At 35.6% G+C, this 17,008-nt stretch overlaps 1 pseudogene; it reads left to right on the top strand.

Moving 5' to 3' along the window:
* Positions 1 to 7,080: 7,080 nt before the first annotated feature.
* LOC127560702 (alpha-enolase-like) lies at positions 7,081 to 14,056 on the top strand (annotated as a pseudogene).
* The last annotated feature ends 2,952 nt before the right edge of the window (positions 14,057 to 17,008 follow it).

Below are 17,008 nucleotides of genomic sequence, written 5' to 3'. Positions count from 1 at the left end.
GTTGTGGCTCTAGCTCCAAAACAGTTTCACATGTATTCTGTGATCATTCTGCTTTCCACAATTTGACCCCAACCTCCCTTTCTAGGTATAACTCATATAATTGCTTCTGATGAACTCTGCATTTCAGCCAAATTGAACTAATCTCATTCAGTCCCTCTCCATCTCACTGTGATTCCCTAATGCCTAGAATAGATTTACCATCTATTCCCTCTAAGCCCAATTCAAGTGACATCTCCATGAAGCTTTCCTTAGTTATGCCAGCTTAAAATATATTCTCCACCCTCAGATTTCTCCTAACAAACACATTGTACCTCCCCTTTGAACTTAGTGCCTTCTTAACTTATAGTTATTTCTGTACATGCTTCATCTTTAATTGCAAACTACTGAGGTCAGCTCCAATCCATGATACTTCAGGGAAAAAAAAAAAAAAAACCACTTCAAAAGCTATCCAATTTTATCCATACGAGTCTAGTTCTTTCCTTCAAAGGCCAAACAAAACCAATTTAATCTTTACTCAACTTGACAGTCCTTTAAATATTTGAAGAGTTCTCTATCCATTCTCAGATCTCTGAACCAGTCCTCAATGCACTCAAGTTCCTTAACTATTTTCTTAATAGGATATTGCCAGAACTGAATCTAGTGCTGTAAGTAGGGTCTAATCAAGTCACACTCAGATTTTCAGAGAAAGCAATTCTGACCACCTAAGTTATTGGTTCATGAAAAGGAACCCCACCCCCACCCTTTAAAATGTGTCAAACAAGTGATCATCTGACTTTTAAGTCATCCAGTAAAGGAAAACCCACTACCTTTAAGGCAATGGATTCATTCCCCTTCTTACTCCTCTTCTTAAGAAGTGTTTTTATTTGTCAAACACAGACTTAAGTCTATTTGTGACATTAAGACTAAATCAAATAAACTTAACCTTTTCCACAAAACAGCTTGTTTGGATACTTGAAAGCAGCTATGATCTGCTGTAGACTAAACACCCCTACTTCCTTTATCCAACCCTCATGTGATGGGAACTCCAGGCCCTTCATCATTTTGTTTGCTCCATTCTGAGCTCTTAGATTTATCTATCACCTTTCATAAAATGTGGTGCCAATCATAAGCACAATATTCCATTTGTGAGACCAGAGTACAGCATAACTATTATTTCCTTATTATTTGGATGTTGTCTCTCACTTTAGGCTGTCACACTAATTTTGTTGACTGCCATATTGTGCTCATGTTGAGATTATTCCACTTTGAGCTGCTTTTGCAGTCCACTTAAAAAAAATTTTTCAGATGAACTCTGCTAGCTCTTAATTTGTATTTGTAAGCCAAATGTAATGTTTGTCCCTATTAATTTCATCTTAATTGATTTAGTCCAAAACTTTATAGCCTTTTTTGTTATAGAATGGAATGAAATGTATTTATATCCTAAATACCATAACTGACTTATGTAACTCTAGTAAACTTTTTACATACATATATATAAATGTGTTTATATATATGTATGTGTATGTAAATGTGTGTATATTTAAATTTCATAAAGATTTTCATTTTTATGACAAGATCATTAATGTTTTCATTCTTTCAAATACAGAGAAATTTGGTGTTGCTCATCTCATGAAAGAATTTCCCAAAAAGTCCTAAACATCTATATTCTTGACAGTCTTCTTCAAATATCCCCTTTCCCTTATTTTTCTTTTTGTTTAGCAAGAATTACAGAATAGCTGAAGGTTGTTGAGGCAGTTCCTGACTTCAGGGAACTGCCTTCAATATTCTAATGGGGGAAGGAAATATATAAAGGGGATCTGCAGAGTGGGTAGGGAGTGCATGGGGAACTAGATCCAAGTATGATTGAAATGAAAGCCAGCCAGAGTCTAAGATAGTTCCAGGAAGAAAATCCAAGGTTTGGAAAAGGGAAATAAGGAGGAGGTGAAGGCCAGAGGAAAAGGCATAATGTGGAGATGGCAGGTAAGTGAAATTGGATCCAGTGGATTTAAAAAAAAAAAAAAAAAAAAACTGGACAAAGCCCAGTGTGGTGTCATAGACAGGTCCAAAAAGAGAGGGGAAGAGATGGAGATGATGGCCTGAGTGGAAAAGGCATAGTCCAAAGATCGCTTAGAAAGAGCTTAAATAAAAACAGATTTGAGTTTGATTTAATGAAAAACTTCGCAGTGATCAGAGCTGTCGCAAAGTGAAATGGACTTCTCAGAATATTGTTTCCCCTCAGTAGAGGTTCTCGAGGGAAAACTGCATGACTACTTGTCAGAAATATTACAGAAGGGATTCTTGGTCAAGTATTGAGTGCTTTGGGTGGATTTTGAGATTCCTTTCAACCCAGATTCCATTAAAATCAAGACACTTATTATGTGTCCAGTCTGAAAAAAGGAGACAAACTGGTGGTGTAATCAGACTATTAATCACTATTAAGCTAGATGGCCTTTCCCCAACCCCCCACTCTTCTCTAACTAGCTATTGGTAAATAAGTAATCAATGCCATTTCCCTCTATTTGATATCCCAACATTTCCACAATTATTTTCATGCTAAAATTATTTACTCTCCAGAAGTTATTTTCCACTTCCTAAAGGCACTAGAATATTCCCCCAGCAGAGTCCATTTACTATCTGTGGCCAGACTTCCATTATTCCCCTATTCTCTGGTTTCCTTGTGGAAAGCTCTTGGTTGCTATTGGAGCTACCCTGTGACCCAAGGAAGGAGGGGAGAAGAAGAGAGAAGTTGAAGTCCAGAAAATTCTTTGTTAATGCATATCTGATTAGAATTGGAGCTCTGACTACTAGAGAAGGGGAGGGGTAAGAAATAAACATACTATTTGGGAGGGAAGAGGGGTGTCCAGGGGAAAATAAAATGTGGGTGTAATGGTTTGCCAGTAAGGAAACATGAATTAGAGAATACTGTGGAGAGAAAAACTGTGAATAATGCTTTATAGTGAGAACAGGGCCCTAGATAACAATAGATAATAAAAAATTTAATGAAAATAGCTAATCCCTGGGGAGAGGAGTGTTCTTATCTGGGCAAAACCACAATTCAGATATGAGCTGAAATATTAAATAGGTAAGAATGATACATATCTGCCATAAAATATTGTTCTCAAGTAAGGTTTTTGTGTGTTTTTTAAGGTTGTGATTATTTCTCTGTTGGATTAACTTCATATACTACATTGGTTATATGGTCAAGAAAAGTATTTGAATTCCTAACCTGAAAAAGGGTACCTGGCAAACGCCAGAGTGAGAAAAGAGGAGTAGACTGATGGAGAAAGAACCTTACAAAAAATTCTTAGGCCACTTAGTCAAGCAATACCAGAGAAGGTAAGGGGGAAAAGCACTAATAAGAACTCAGTAACTCCAAGTTACAGTAAGAAATATTAGAACAAATCCCAAAGACTGAAAAATAGTTCAATTTTTACCAAAATTAAAATTTTAGAAATCATATTTTTAAATATTCATGGTGAAAACTATGCAGAAATAATACAACCAGAGGGCAAGAGAAAATAGAATCCATCAAACACCTGAAAGAAATCTTGAACTAAAAATTATCAGAATATATTATAACCAAAAATACAGAGCTTCCAAGTCAAAGGGGAAAAAAATATTGTAAGCACAAAATAAAAAAGAAAATACCAAAGAACCATATTTCACATCACATAAATATATGCTACAAGTGCTTTAAAGGGGAAAAAAAACTTCAAAAACCATAGTCCAACTCCCTTAGAATCCTCTCCTTTTATACAACTCTATTATGCTCAAGGTTTAGACTATACTCAGTTTTAGTTAGAGCTGACTGCTGAAATCTCTAGCAAGCTTTATTGATATAGCATGATTATAATTCCAAATTCCTTATCTTGACCAGGTCTTCCTGTTTTATTTTTAGAAACACCCCAGTTGCCGAAAGAAAAAAATCTAAGCTATCTTTAAGTCATATGAAGAAATACTCCAAATCACTAAAAATAAATAAGTTGGGAATTGCAGAAAGTGATTCTAAGGTTCTAAGTGGAAACCCATTATACTGGCAAAAATGGAAAGTAACAGTTATTTGAAAGGCTAAAAGCAGACATGCTAATGTATTGTTGGTGGAGTTGTGAATTGGTATAGCCATTTTCAAAAGCAATTTGAAATTATACCCCAAAAAACTCAGCAATACTACTCCTATATACCAAAGAGATCAAAGAAAGAAAGAAGAAAAGGATCTGCACTCAAACATTTTTTTTTTTTTTTTTTTTGCTGAGGCAATTGGGGTTAAGTGACTTTGCCCAGGGTCACATAGCTAGAAAGTGGTAAGTGTCTGAGGTCAAATTTGAACTCAAGTCCTCCTGACTTAAGGGCTGATGCTCTATCCATTCTGTCACCTAGCTGCCCCCACTTACAAAAATATTTATAGAAACTCTTTTTGTAGTGGCAAAAAAAAAAAAAAACCTGGGAACTAAGAAACAGAGTTGCCCATCACTTGGGGAATAGATGAACAAATTTTGCTATAAGAATGTAATGTAATATTAATCGACCATAAGAAATTAAGGGAGAATTTCAGAGGAATCTGAGATTTGAATGATCTGATGCAGTGACATGACCAGAACCAGGAGGGCAATTTATTCAAAATAATAATATTGTTAAGGGAAGAAAGACTTAAGAACTCTAATTAGTGCAGTGACCAAGCATGATTCAAGAAAATCAATGATGAATCATGTTTTCCCCTCCTGACAGGTGATAAACTCAAGAAGCAGAAATTTTGGATATGGTCAATATGGGAATTTTCTTTTTTACATGAATATGCATAGTCTTTATAAAGATTTTGATTTTCTTTTGGTGGATGAGAGGAGGAATGAAGTTGAAAGGAAAACAGGAAATAGGGATAGGATTCCCAAAAGAAAAAAAAGACAATGACAATCATTGAGTCATTTTTTTAAAATGCACAGAACCAAATAAATTACAGAGAAAGAGAGCTTTAGAGCTATTTTGAATTTATTATGTATTTTTAAAAGAAAAGCAAGCTTTTCAAAATAGAAATCCATGATTTCATGTACAATTGTTCTACTATGTATATATACATGTGAAAACTTGGTCTTTGTTGTTGTTTGTTAAATTAATAATTTTTAAGAAATTTTAACAAATGAGACATCACTTTTAGCTGGTACAAATCAAGAAAAGGACTACTTAAGGTGGACTTCAAGGTCTTCCTTCAAAGGAAAATACGTAATTTCATAGTGATGAAGAGAAAACCAATTCTAGGTGTGGAAAGCGGGAAGATGATTATGCAAGTCCAAAGTCCACACTTCATGTGCAGTGTGCTTGGCTGATACAATTCCTATATGGAAGAAAATGGGGACACTGCTTCCAAAATGGCATAATGTATAATGGAAATGCCATGCTCTCTTTTCAAGTGGGAGCTATTCAGCAACTGGCTGTAGTCTACAAAAATCACATTAAAAGATGCATAAGTGATTGACTGGGGGGTACAGAACTGAGGTGCTTTCCAAAGGTACTCCTGTTCAAAATGAAGCTGATTCTCACTCCTGCCTGTGTTCAAGGATTGTAGACTTTCAATTGAGAAGAGCCATTTCAGGCCTCTGTCTCTCCTAGAACCAAACAGCCTGAAAGCACACGGCCCTACAGTTGTTTTAAGTCTGTGTTGCTTCTAGTCTGTGCTCCTTCTAGGTAAAAGAGATGAAAAATACCTATGATTTTGTGATCTTCAAAGGATCAAAGTGAACCATCAGAAGTCTATACTAGAGTTGGAATCCATGCTGGGATTTACAAGAAGTTAAATAGAGAAAAGCAAAATTCCAAACAACCCTATCTGGCCCAGTTCATCTATAACAGAGATGCTGAATCATTCATCCATCAACTACATTAAATTTGATGAATTTAGCTGATTCTCACTCCTGAGGTGAGGTGAATTTGAGGGAATGAGTACTGTGTAAGAAGTGCATTAGAAACTCATGGACCAAGATGGTTAGGTAAGAGTGTGTTCCCAAGTGCCAGGAGGAAATTTCTGTGACTTCTGTTATTGCAGTATCTTCATAGAAAATATCCCTTTGTCTAAAAAAAACAAAAACAACATCCTAATTGATGTTATGGTTAAATAGAACAGAGACTAAGATTCTTTTGAATTGATGCAATCTGGAATGGGAACTTGAGTTAATATTATTAGATTCTCTATCCCTTACTTCAAGGATATCCTAGCACGCTGAGGGGAGATAGACAGTCTCAGTCTGAGATAGTTGAGATTTCTCTATATTAAAAAATAGAATTGTCATATGTTGAGGTGTTAACCCCAAACTTCTTAATCTGGCATCCTCAGATTCTTTTGGGGGGTCCATGAACTAGGAAGGAGAAAAAGTACCATTATTTCGATATGATAAACTTCTTCAGTAATCCTATGCATTTAAAAACATTACTCTTAGCAGAGATCTATAGGTTTCCCCCAGACTGCCAAATGAGTCTATTTGATAAGGGTTCAGGAAGATTAAGATTGCTTTAATGAAGCAGAGCTTCATTTTTCCACCTTTTTTTTCATAAGACAGTGTTAGTTATTCTAAAAGGAAATTATAATTACTTGGGTTGGTTATAAAATTGCCAGGCTTGCTTGTTGGGCCAGGGGAAGGGGAAAGGATCATGGTTGGGCCTAATAAGTTGATTTGCTGACTAAGAATTAGAAAAATGAGACACTCATAGATCATTTAAAAGAGTTTCAAGAATTTAAACTGGCATCAATGCCAATGACTTGGCCTCTTATTAAAAGAATTAACTATAGTGCTGGCTTTTTCTATTCTATTCTAATTTTCTTATACTGTACAAATCAAAGGGGCATACTTTTTTTTATTTTCTAAGATCTAAATAGTGTTTTATTTTCCCTAATTATATGTAAAATTTAGCTTTCAACATTCATCTTTATAAAATTTGATCTCCAAATTTTTCCCCTCCTTCCCTTCCCTTCTCAAAAACAATCTGACATAGTTCTGACATATATACATATATATATATATATATAATTTTATTAAACCTATTTCCATGAGTCATATTGTAAAGGAATACTCAGAACAAAAGGGAAAAATGATGAGAAAGAAAAGAAACAAAAAATAAAAAAGTGAAAATAGTGTTTCAATCTGTATTCAGACTCCATAGTTCTTTGTCTGGATGTGTCAGCACTTTCCATTATATGCCTTCTGGAATTGTCTTGAATTATTACCTTGCTGAGAAGAGAAGTCTATCATAATTAGGTGTCTCAATTTATCTCAATATTGAACTGAACTAAGAGGATGCTGGTAAAAATTCAGTGCTTCCAAAACTAGGAAATATGGACAATCAGTGTAAAAGTACTGAGATAAGAGATGGAGTTTAACCAGAATTTTAGTGTGTAATGGGGAATAATGTGAAATTATTTGAGAAAAGTAGGTTGCACCAGATAATAAAGGGCTTTAGATACCAAATCAAAGAATGTATTTGATCTTTCAAGCAGAAGGAAGCCATTAATCCTTCTCCTTGCCTCCCCTTTTTTCTTTCTTTTTTTTTGTTCTTTTTTCTCTTTTTCTTCTTCCTTCCTCCCTCCCTCCCTTCCTTCCTTCTTAATAATTGTTGATATGAAGAGAAAAAGTGGTGTGTGTACCAAGGGAGAGAATATGGTGTTTGTAGCTAATCCATAGAAAACAGCTATGAGCTGTTCTACTCACCCCACCTTCTGAGAAACAAATCAGTTTGAAAAACAAAATAAAAACACTATTTATTTCAAATAGATACTATGTTAAGTCAGTCTCAAGTAAACTGGAAGAAAGAGAATGAGGGGAAGAGGAGGAGGAAGAAGTGGCAGTCATTGCTGAATTAATTTGTAGATTCAATGGTTGGTCTCTGGCCACATTAATGTTCTTTAGCTATGAGTATCTTAAAGTAAAACTGAAGAGCACTTTAGAGCCTCAGGGATCTGGAAGTCAGCAAAAGCAAAGGAAACTTGGAGGAAGCTAAAGAAGACAGATGGCAGCAGCAGAGAGCACATTTCAGGCAGGCATGAGGAACAATCCCACACACAAAGACCTGGAGCTAGGAGATGGAGCATTAAGTTTGAGAAATCATAACCAGGCCTGTGTTGATGGATCATGAAGGATGAAGAGTGAAGTAAAGACCAGAAGATAAAAGGGGCCAGATTGTGGCTTCATTTTATTTTTTAATAATTTTAAAAAAAATTTTAATGGTATTTTTTCCCAATTACATGTAAAGATGGTTTTTAATAGTATTTTATTTTTCCATATATATGCAAAGATAGTTTTCAACACTCATTTCCACAAAACTTTGTATTCCAAATTTTTCTCCCTTCCTCCCTTACCTTCCCTTTCCCAAAGGCAAGCAATCTGATACAGGTTAAACATATGCAATTCCTTTAAACATACTTTGTGAAAGTTTTTTTTTTCTTTTTTAGCTTTTTTTTCAAAATATATGCATAGTTTTCAACATTCACCCTTGCAAAACCTTGTGTTCCAGATTTTTTCTCCTTCTCTTCCCTCATCCACTCTTTTAGACAGCAAGCAATCCAATATACATTAAACATGTGCAATTCTTCTCTACATATTTTTACAGTTATCATGCTACACAAGAAAAATCAGATCAAAAAGGAAAAGAAAATGAAAAAGGAAACAAAAAGCAAGCAAACAACAAAAAAGGTGAAAATACTATGTAGTGATCCACATTCAGTCCCCAGAGTACTCTCTCTGATGCAGATGGCTCTCTCCATCACAAGTCTATTGGAACTGGCCTAAATTAACTCACTGTTGAAAAAAACTATATGTCAGAATTGATCATCACATAATCTTGTTACTGTGTACAATGTTCTCTTGGTTCTATTCACTTCACTTAGCATCAGTTCATGTAAGTCTCTCCAGGCCTTTCTGAAATCATCCTGCTGATCGTTTCTTATAGAACAATAATATTGCATAATATTTGTATACCATAACTTATTCAGCCATTCTTCAATTGATGGACATCCACCCAGTTTCCAGTTTCTTGCCACTACAGAAAGGGCTACCACAAACCATTTTGCACATGTGGGTCCTTTTCCCTTTTTTATGATCTCTTTGGGATACAGGTTCAGTAGAGACACTCCTGGATCAAAGGGTATGCAAAGTTTGATAGCCCTTTGGACATAGTTCCATATTACTCTCCAGAATGAATGAATCAGTTCACAACTCTACCAACACTACATTAGTGTCCCATTTTTCCTATATATTCTCCAACATTTATCATTATTTTTTCTGTCATCTTAGCCAATCTGAGAACTGTATAGTGGTACTTGAATTGTCTTAATTTGCATTTCTCTAATCAACAGTGATTAAGAGCATTTTTTCATATGACTAGAAATGGTTTCAGTTTCTTGTGAAAATCAAAGGACTTTATATTTGATCCTGAAGGAAATAAGGAGCTGTTTATTGAAGGGAGGGAGAGATATGATCAGATCTAAATTTTAGGTAAATCACTTTGGCAGCTGAATAGAGAATAAATAAAAGAGAGATTTGAGACAGGAAAACTAAATAAATGAATTGTGTAATAGTCAGGCAAGAGGTGATAACCAGCTGTGCCAAGATAGTGGGTACGTAAGTGGAGAAGAGGCAAACATGGAGTGGCTAAAAGCCAAGTGAAGAAAGAAGACATATAAAGCCATTGCTTTATGCTGAGAACAACTGAATGGAGGGAAACAAGTCTTACAGCTGATGCTGAGAGCTAATCTGATTGGAAGAGAGCTCTGCTACTTGGAGAGTTGGCTGGGGAAAGGAGAAGTAAGATACATTTTACTGCTACCAAAGTTTGAACAGTGGCAATTCTTCACAGATTTGTCTTCCTTGTTTCTTTACCTCTGGCTGGAGAGGATCCTCTGAACCCAGTGAGCTGACCTGAAAGCTCTATGGATTATAGGAATAAGAAAACTACTTTGCTGAGAAAGTAATAATGACTTACAGACCAGTCAAGGGAGTCGATCTAATTACCTTTGAAGATAAAATTCTTCACAGAATTAAGGTCTCTCTGCTTTCACTAAAACAACTTAACACTGCTTTGATAAGATTTCTTGAATAATCCTCTTTTTATTTCCTACTTTGTGTATATAAGTATTGTTTTTGGGGGAGGGTGTTTGTTAAATTCTGAATAATTTTTTTAAAATAAATAAATCAAGGATTTGAGTTTTAAAAATTTTTTTGATACTCCAAGAATAGTAGCTGGTAGTAGTAGAGTCCATCCAATAGTAGAGAGGAGAAAATTAGAAAAGTCAAAGTTTGACCCAGTAGATGAAGTAATAATAATCTAATTCTAAAGATATTAGGGACATAAACACATGAAGTCCAAAGCTGGAATTGTTCCTGGTACATGGGGTTTTCCTACTCAGATTTCCTACTCTGCTAAGTTCTTATCAGAGAGAGCTCACTCTCCCCAAAAGACTTGTGCATGGGTAGAAGAAGGTGGTACAGGTTTATGGACTGAACCATTGGAACTTTATTATCCTTGCTTTAACTTGTTTAGTAAATGTTTCATGACTAAGAGTTAGTGGTGAGTTGGTGTCCATCCGCTGTAACTGAGTGATTCCATTACTAAGTATATAAAAGGTAAGATCCCCAGATAGACCAGGATACTTATACCAGCACTTTTTGTAGTTATAAAGAAATTTAAGTTGTTTGTTGATGCCCATCAACTGGGAAATGGCTAAGTAAAACAAATAAATCACTGATGTAGTAGAATTATTATTGTTATAAAAATGATGAATATAAAGAAGTCTGGGAAGATTCATACAGAATGATGTAAAGTGAAACAGAGTGAAGATTACAAGATACACAGTACCTACAACATAGAGCAAAACAGTTATAAATAAATGTTGCAGAATTACAAAGAACAAATTTGGTCCCAAAGCAGAGTTAAACAAAGATGATCAAAAAGAAAATGACAATTGTTGGAGAGACTCTGAGAGAATAGTTATAATAATGTAATGATAACTGAGCTATGAATTGGTGGCTTCCATGTTGGTAACATGGAACTCCTGCAGGAGTGCATGATCTTCCATAATGGAGCTTTCTTCATGAAGGCCATGTGCATTGGAATTGAAGTCTACCACAACTTGAAGAATGTTATTAAAAAGAAATATTGACAAGATGCTACAATGTAGGAGATGAGGTAGGCTTTTTTCCTAATATCCTGAAGAATAAAGAACCTCTAGAGCGGCTAAAGAATGCTGCTGGTAAATCTGGCTATCCTTAGAAGATTGTTCTTGTTATGAATGTTGCTGCCTTGGAATTCTTCCAATCTGGGAAATGTAACTTGGACTTCAAGTCTCCTGCTGTTCCCAGCAGATATATCATCCCTGATGCACTTGGAGGCCTATATAAGACTTTCATCAATAACTACTTAGGGGTATCTATTGAAGATCCCTTTGACCAGGATTACTGTGAAGTTTGGAAATCCTTCACTGCTACTTCATGAATCCAGATGGTACAGGATGGCTCACAGTAACCAATCCCAAGCTCAGTGAAAAGGCTGTGAATAAAAAAACCTACAACTGCCTCCTGGTCAAAGTAAAAGCTAACCCAGTGCAATGGGTAGGAAGTGATGGTTTCCTATTGTTCTGAGGAGACTAAAGATACTTTCATTGCACACCTGAAGAGTTTCAAAGTCAACATGGAACTATAATATCTAGCCATTCAATTAGTTCACCTAACTTCAGTATAATCTAGCCTTCATCTGAACTTCTCACTGAAAAAAAACTTTTGTCAAATGCTTTGCAGGAATTTAGAGAAACTCTGTCTTTAATATCTCCCTGTTCTACAAATGTAACACTAATCACCACCCCCCAAAAAAGAAAATGAGATTAGTCTGGCATGATCCATTCTTGAAAAAGTCATGTTGATCTCTAGTAATTGGTTTCCCTTTCTAAAAGTTCACAAGTCATCTCTTTAACTACTATGTCCTGGAATTTTGCTAGAATTAAGACCAAACTCATTGACCTACAGTTTGCAGATTCATAAGATATGTGACCTTGTCTAGTCCTGTAACATGTCAATCCTTTTCCATTGATCTTTCCAAAGATCAGTGGGAGCAATTCAGTAATCATATTTGTCAGGATTTTTAGTATGCTCGTAGTTTGAGTGCAGTGATATAAATTCATTGAAAGCTACCCAGTGTTCATTTACTTGCTGGCTCTCTACTTAGCTTTCATCTGATTTTTAATTGTTAGCTGTTATGAGCCAGAACTTGAAACAAGGTGTTAACTCAATGGAATTGATAGAAACAATGCTTGTTTACACCTTTGAGAGTTCACACATTGGCTCACACATTGGAGTTCACAAGTTGGGAGATATCCAAGTTTACACTTCCCACAATTCCACTCTCTCAGAGGAGGAGTCAACCTTTGGGTTCACATCTTTAAGAGATCATATATAAGAAACTCTTAGAGCTTCAGTCACTCAGTCAGTTGGAGATTGAGAAGCCAGGAGTCGGAGTTGAGCTAGAGGCAGAAGCTGGAAGAGCTAAAACACAAGCTGCAAGAGCTCTTGGAACCAAGGAGGGAGATAGGCCTCTAAGAAAACTAACCAGGCTATTTTGGAAGAGACAATAAAAGATTGGATTTTAACTCCTGGTTGTATTTGAGGTGATTAATACTTGGAACTGAACCTAAGGCTGCCTCCAGAAACCTCCCCAAGAAACCTGCTCCCAGAGAACCATTATATTATACAAAAGAAGAGAACACTACAGTTAGCCATTTTTTATTCTATCCATTCCAGTACAAAGATCCAGAGTATCATATCAAAACCAAAGTCAAGAAGAAGGCTGGAAGAATGAACAAACAAACAAAAAAATATATATCTTGAAGAGCTATTATGGTGGTAAGGAAATTCAAGAACATGGTTCTCTTCTCAGAAGAAGAGAATGATTCTAAAACATTTACATACAAAGCCTAAAAAGAAAACACAAGTTGGACAAAAATTCTGTTAGAATTCCTGTAAGAGATCGTGATGCAAGGATTTGGTTTTTTTAAGGGTTTAAAATTGTTTTATAAAAATTTGGGGGTAAAAATGAGAGCTATGGAAAAAAGAATTGGAAAATGAATTAACAGCCTGGATAAGAGGTCCAAAACCTTGTCCAAAGCAGCAAACTCCTTGAATGGACCAAATAGAATAAACAAAGTCAAAACACTAAAAATATAGAAAAAAATCATCATACATGAAGGAGAAAAAAATTAAGAATCTTTGGACTATTTGAATACCACAATAAACAAATAAATAAAGAACCTAACTATCCCATTCCAAATTTCAAAAGAAAACCACTCAGATTTTTTTAAACCAAAAGGCAAAGTAGAAATAGGAAAATTTCACCACTAAGCTTCTGAAAGAAACTCCCAAATGTCCCAAGAACATCAAAACTAGAATCCAAAGCTTCCAGGTTAAAGAAAAAAATATATTGCAAGAAAACAGAAAGAAAGAATTCAAATTTTGAAAAGGCATAGTCAGGATCACACATGTTTTAATTGCTACCCCTACAAAGAAATAGAAAAGTTGGCAATCTGGACAGTAAAAGATTTGGGCTAAAGCCAAGAATAACTTAAACCTAGCAAAACTGAGCATAATGCTACAAGGGGGGGAAATGGACTTTTAATGAACCACAGAACTGCCAAGCATATTTAATAAGACTGGAACTGCATAGATACTTTGAAATTCAAACACAATAAAAAAGAGAAATATAAATAGGTAAAAATGAGCAAATAATCAGATTTTAAAAGTTTCAACAGTTTACATTTTCATATGGGGAAATAATATGTCTCCCCTTTGATCTCTCTCATTATCAAGGTTCATAAAAGGAATTCCATTAGACAAAGCCTAGAAGTTGTTCTATTTTGTCTTAATAACCTTTAAAAAAAAAAAAAAGAATGAAAAGAGAGGAAAAGAAGAATACACTAGGGGAAGAGAAAAGAAGGTAAGAAAAAATTCTTTCTCAAAATTAGAATGTGAAAGTGAATGTCTATATCAACAAGGAAGAGAGGAAGGGAGTAGTTGAAGAAGGTCAAAATAAACATACACACACACATACACACACACACACACACACACACACACAATTGGGCACAAAAATGCATTTCACTCAAACAGGGAAGTAGGTGAGAAAGGGGCAAAAAAAGGAGGGGGAAATATATGAAGGGAAAGATTAAAAAGAGGCAATAGTCCTAAGCAAAACAAATTCTAAGGATACATAAAAATATTTGTAGCTCTTTGAGGTGGCAAAGAATGGAAATCTGAGGGGGTGCATAAACTGGTGAATTGAACAGGTTATTGTATATAAAAGTGATAGAATACTTCTGTGTTAAATTTTTATCAGCATATGACCAATAGAGATTCCAGAGGACTATGATAAAACTTCCTATCTATTATAGGCCAGAACTTTGAGCTTGAAACAAAGGATTCTTACAAAGTACTAAGTCAGTGGAATTGATAGAGACAATAGTTATTTAATTTAGCATGATTCAGTATGATTGATTTAACCCTACAAGGAGATGTTATGGGCCAGAACTTGAAACAAGATACTAAGGGGAATTGAGGAGACAATGGTAAAATGTAGTTTAGCATTGATTTAATCCTACAACAAATAATGGTTTCCTAGTGATATAATGATTGGTGCATACTCAGTGTGGAACATATAAGTGAGAAGCTCTCAGGACCAGAAAAGGCAAGTGCGCTAGAAGCTCTCGGAGGCTGAGACAGATTCATTCCATCTTCCACCTTTATGGTGACTAGAGGTTAAAAAACACACCTTTGGATTCAGAGACATTTGGAGAGATTCAGAGGGCAGAGGAGGCAAGAGCTTAAGCCCACGGAACCAAGGAGAGAGATAGGCCTCAAAGAAAGCTAACTGGGCCCCAGGAAAGGAGACAAGAGTTTGAAAGATAGTTTACCTCTCACACTTGTGGAGGAGGAAGGAATTGGTGACCAAAGAAGAACTAGAGATCATTATTGATCACAAAATAGAAGATTTTGATTACATGAAGTTAAAAATCTTTTGTACAAACAAAACTAATGCAGACAAGATTAGAGGGGAAGCAATAAACTGGGAAACCATTTTTATAGTTAAAGATTCTTATAAAGTCCTCATTTCCAAAACATATAGAGAATTGACTCTAATTTATAAGAAATCAAGCCATTCTTCGATTGATAAATGGTCAAAGGATATGAACAATTTTCAGATGATGAAATTGAAACTATTTCTACTCATATGAAAAGGTGCTCCAAATCATTATTGATCAGAGAATTGACAACTCTGAGGTATCATTACACACCTCTCAGATTGGCTAAGATGACAGAAAAAAATAATGACGAATTTGGAGGGGATGTGGGAAAAATGGGATACTGATGCATTGCTGGTGGAGTTGTGAACAGATCCAACCATTCTGGAGAACAATTTGGAACTATGCTCAAAAAGTTATCAAACTGTGCATACCCTTTGATCCAGCAGTGTTACTGCTTATATCCCAAAGAGGATTAAAGAAGGGAAAGGGACCTGTATGTCCAAAAATGTTTGTGGCAGCCCTTTTTCATAGTGGCTAGAAACTGGAAATTGAATGGATGCCCATAAATTGGAGAATGACTGAGTAAATTGTGGTATATGAATGTTATGGAATATTATTGTTCTGTAAGAAATGACCAGCAGGATGAATACAGAGAGAGTTGGAGAGACTTACATAAACTGATGCTGAATGAAATGCGCAGAACCAGGAGATCATTACACACTTCTACAACAATACTATATGAGGATCAATTCTGATGGAAGTGGCTATCTTCAGCAATGAGAGGATCCAATTCAGTTTCCATTGGTCAGTGATAAACAGAACTAGCTACACCCAGTGAAAGAACACTGGGAAATGAGTGTGGACTACTTGCATTTTTGTTTTTCTTCCCAGGTTATTTTTACCTTTCTAAATCTGATTTTTCTTGTGCAACAAGAGTACAGTATAAATATGTATATATATATTGTATTTAAGATATACTTTAACATGTTTAAGATGTATGAGACTGTCTGCAAGGAAGGGAAAAGTTGGAACAAAAGTGATTGCAAGGATCAATCTTGAAAACTACCCATGCACAGGTTCTGTCAATAAAAAGCTATAATAATAATAATAATAATAATAATAATAATAATAATAATAATAATAAAATAACATTTGATTTAGATCTGTGTTGGAAGCCGAAGGCCCCCGCCCAGGTGCCTTTCTCATGGCCCTAGCCCAGGTGCCTTTTCCCCACCCCTTGCTGCAACAGAATTGAGCAGGTGGTCAAACAATCCTGAGAACTGCAACCGGGCAAAACGGTCTTGAGAATCAATCTTGAGTTGTCACCACACTATGTTCCTGCTCACTGGACCAGCTATAGCCCATGTTCCTTTCCCAGACCACCCTACTTCTCTTTCCCATGCTTTTTCCTATATAAGTTGTATCCTGAGAGCAATAAACTGAGACCTTGGCAACAATCAGCCTCGTCTCCCTCCTCTTTCTCGCCCATTTCTCCTCAGGCTGGATCCCCCCTCGAAGCCCACACGAGTAACAAGGTCTCGGTGGACGAGACAGATCTGTAATTTAGGTAGCATAGGGAATTTGCAATTTACCTGGTACACTGAAAATTTAAGTGATCAGCGGTCCTTCTTGACACCATATTCATGTATTTCCTTATTTTATGCCTAGTCTGATAGCTATTATCAGAAAGTTATTAAAACAGGATTACTTCTGTTTTTACATCTTCCAAGGAATCTTAATTGATTTTAATATATGCATGGGAGTCTTTTTTTCTTGTGAAAGAACCTGTAAGGTAGCATATTTTCCTATAATCAAATCACTAAGCACAATGAATTCTCTACATCTTTCAGTCAATTGTGACAAATGTGATCCATTATTGAATATCACTTGTGATAGCCTGCTTATTCCCTATTAATACTCTAATCAAGGATACTTTGATTCATGTATAGATGAATGTACAAGAGATTTGTATAAATAAAAGAGTATGCA

The sequence above is a fragment of the Antechinus flavipes genome, chromosome 4 (assembly GCF_016432865.1).
Source record: "Antechinus flavipes isolate AdamAnt ecotype Samford, QLD, Australia chromosome 4, AdamAnt_v2, whole genome shotgun sequence".
Classification (NCBI taxonomy): Eukaryota; Metazoa; Chordata; class Mammalia; order Dasyuromorphia; family Dasyuridae; genus Antechinus; species Antechinus flavipes.
This window is presented reverse-complemented; position numbering and strand designations above follow the sequence as displayed.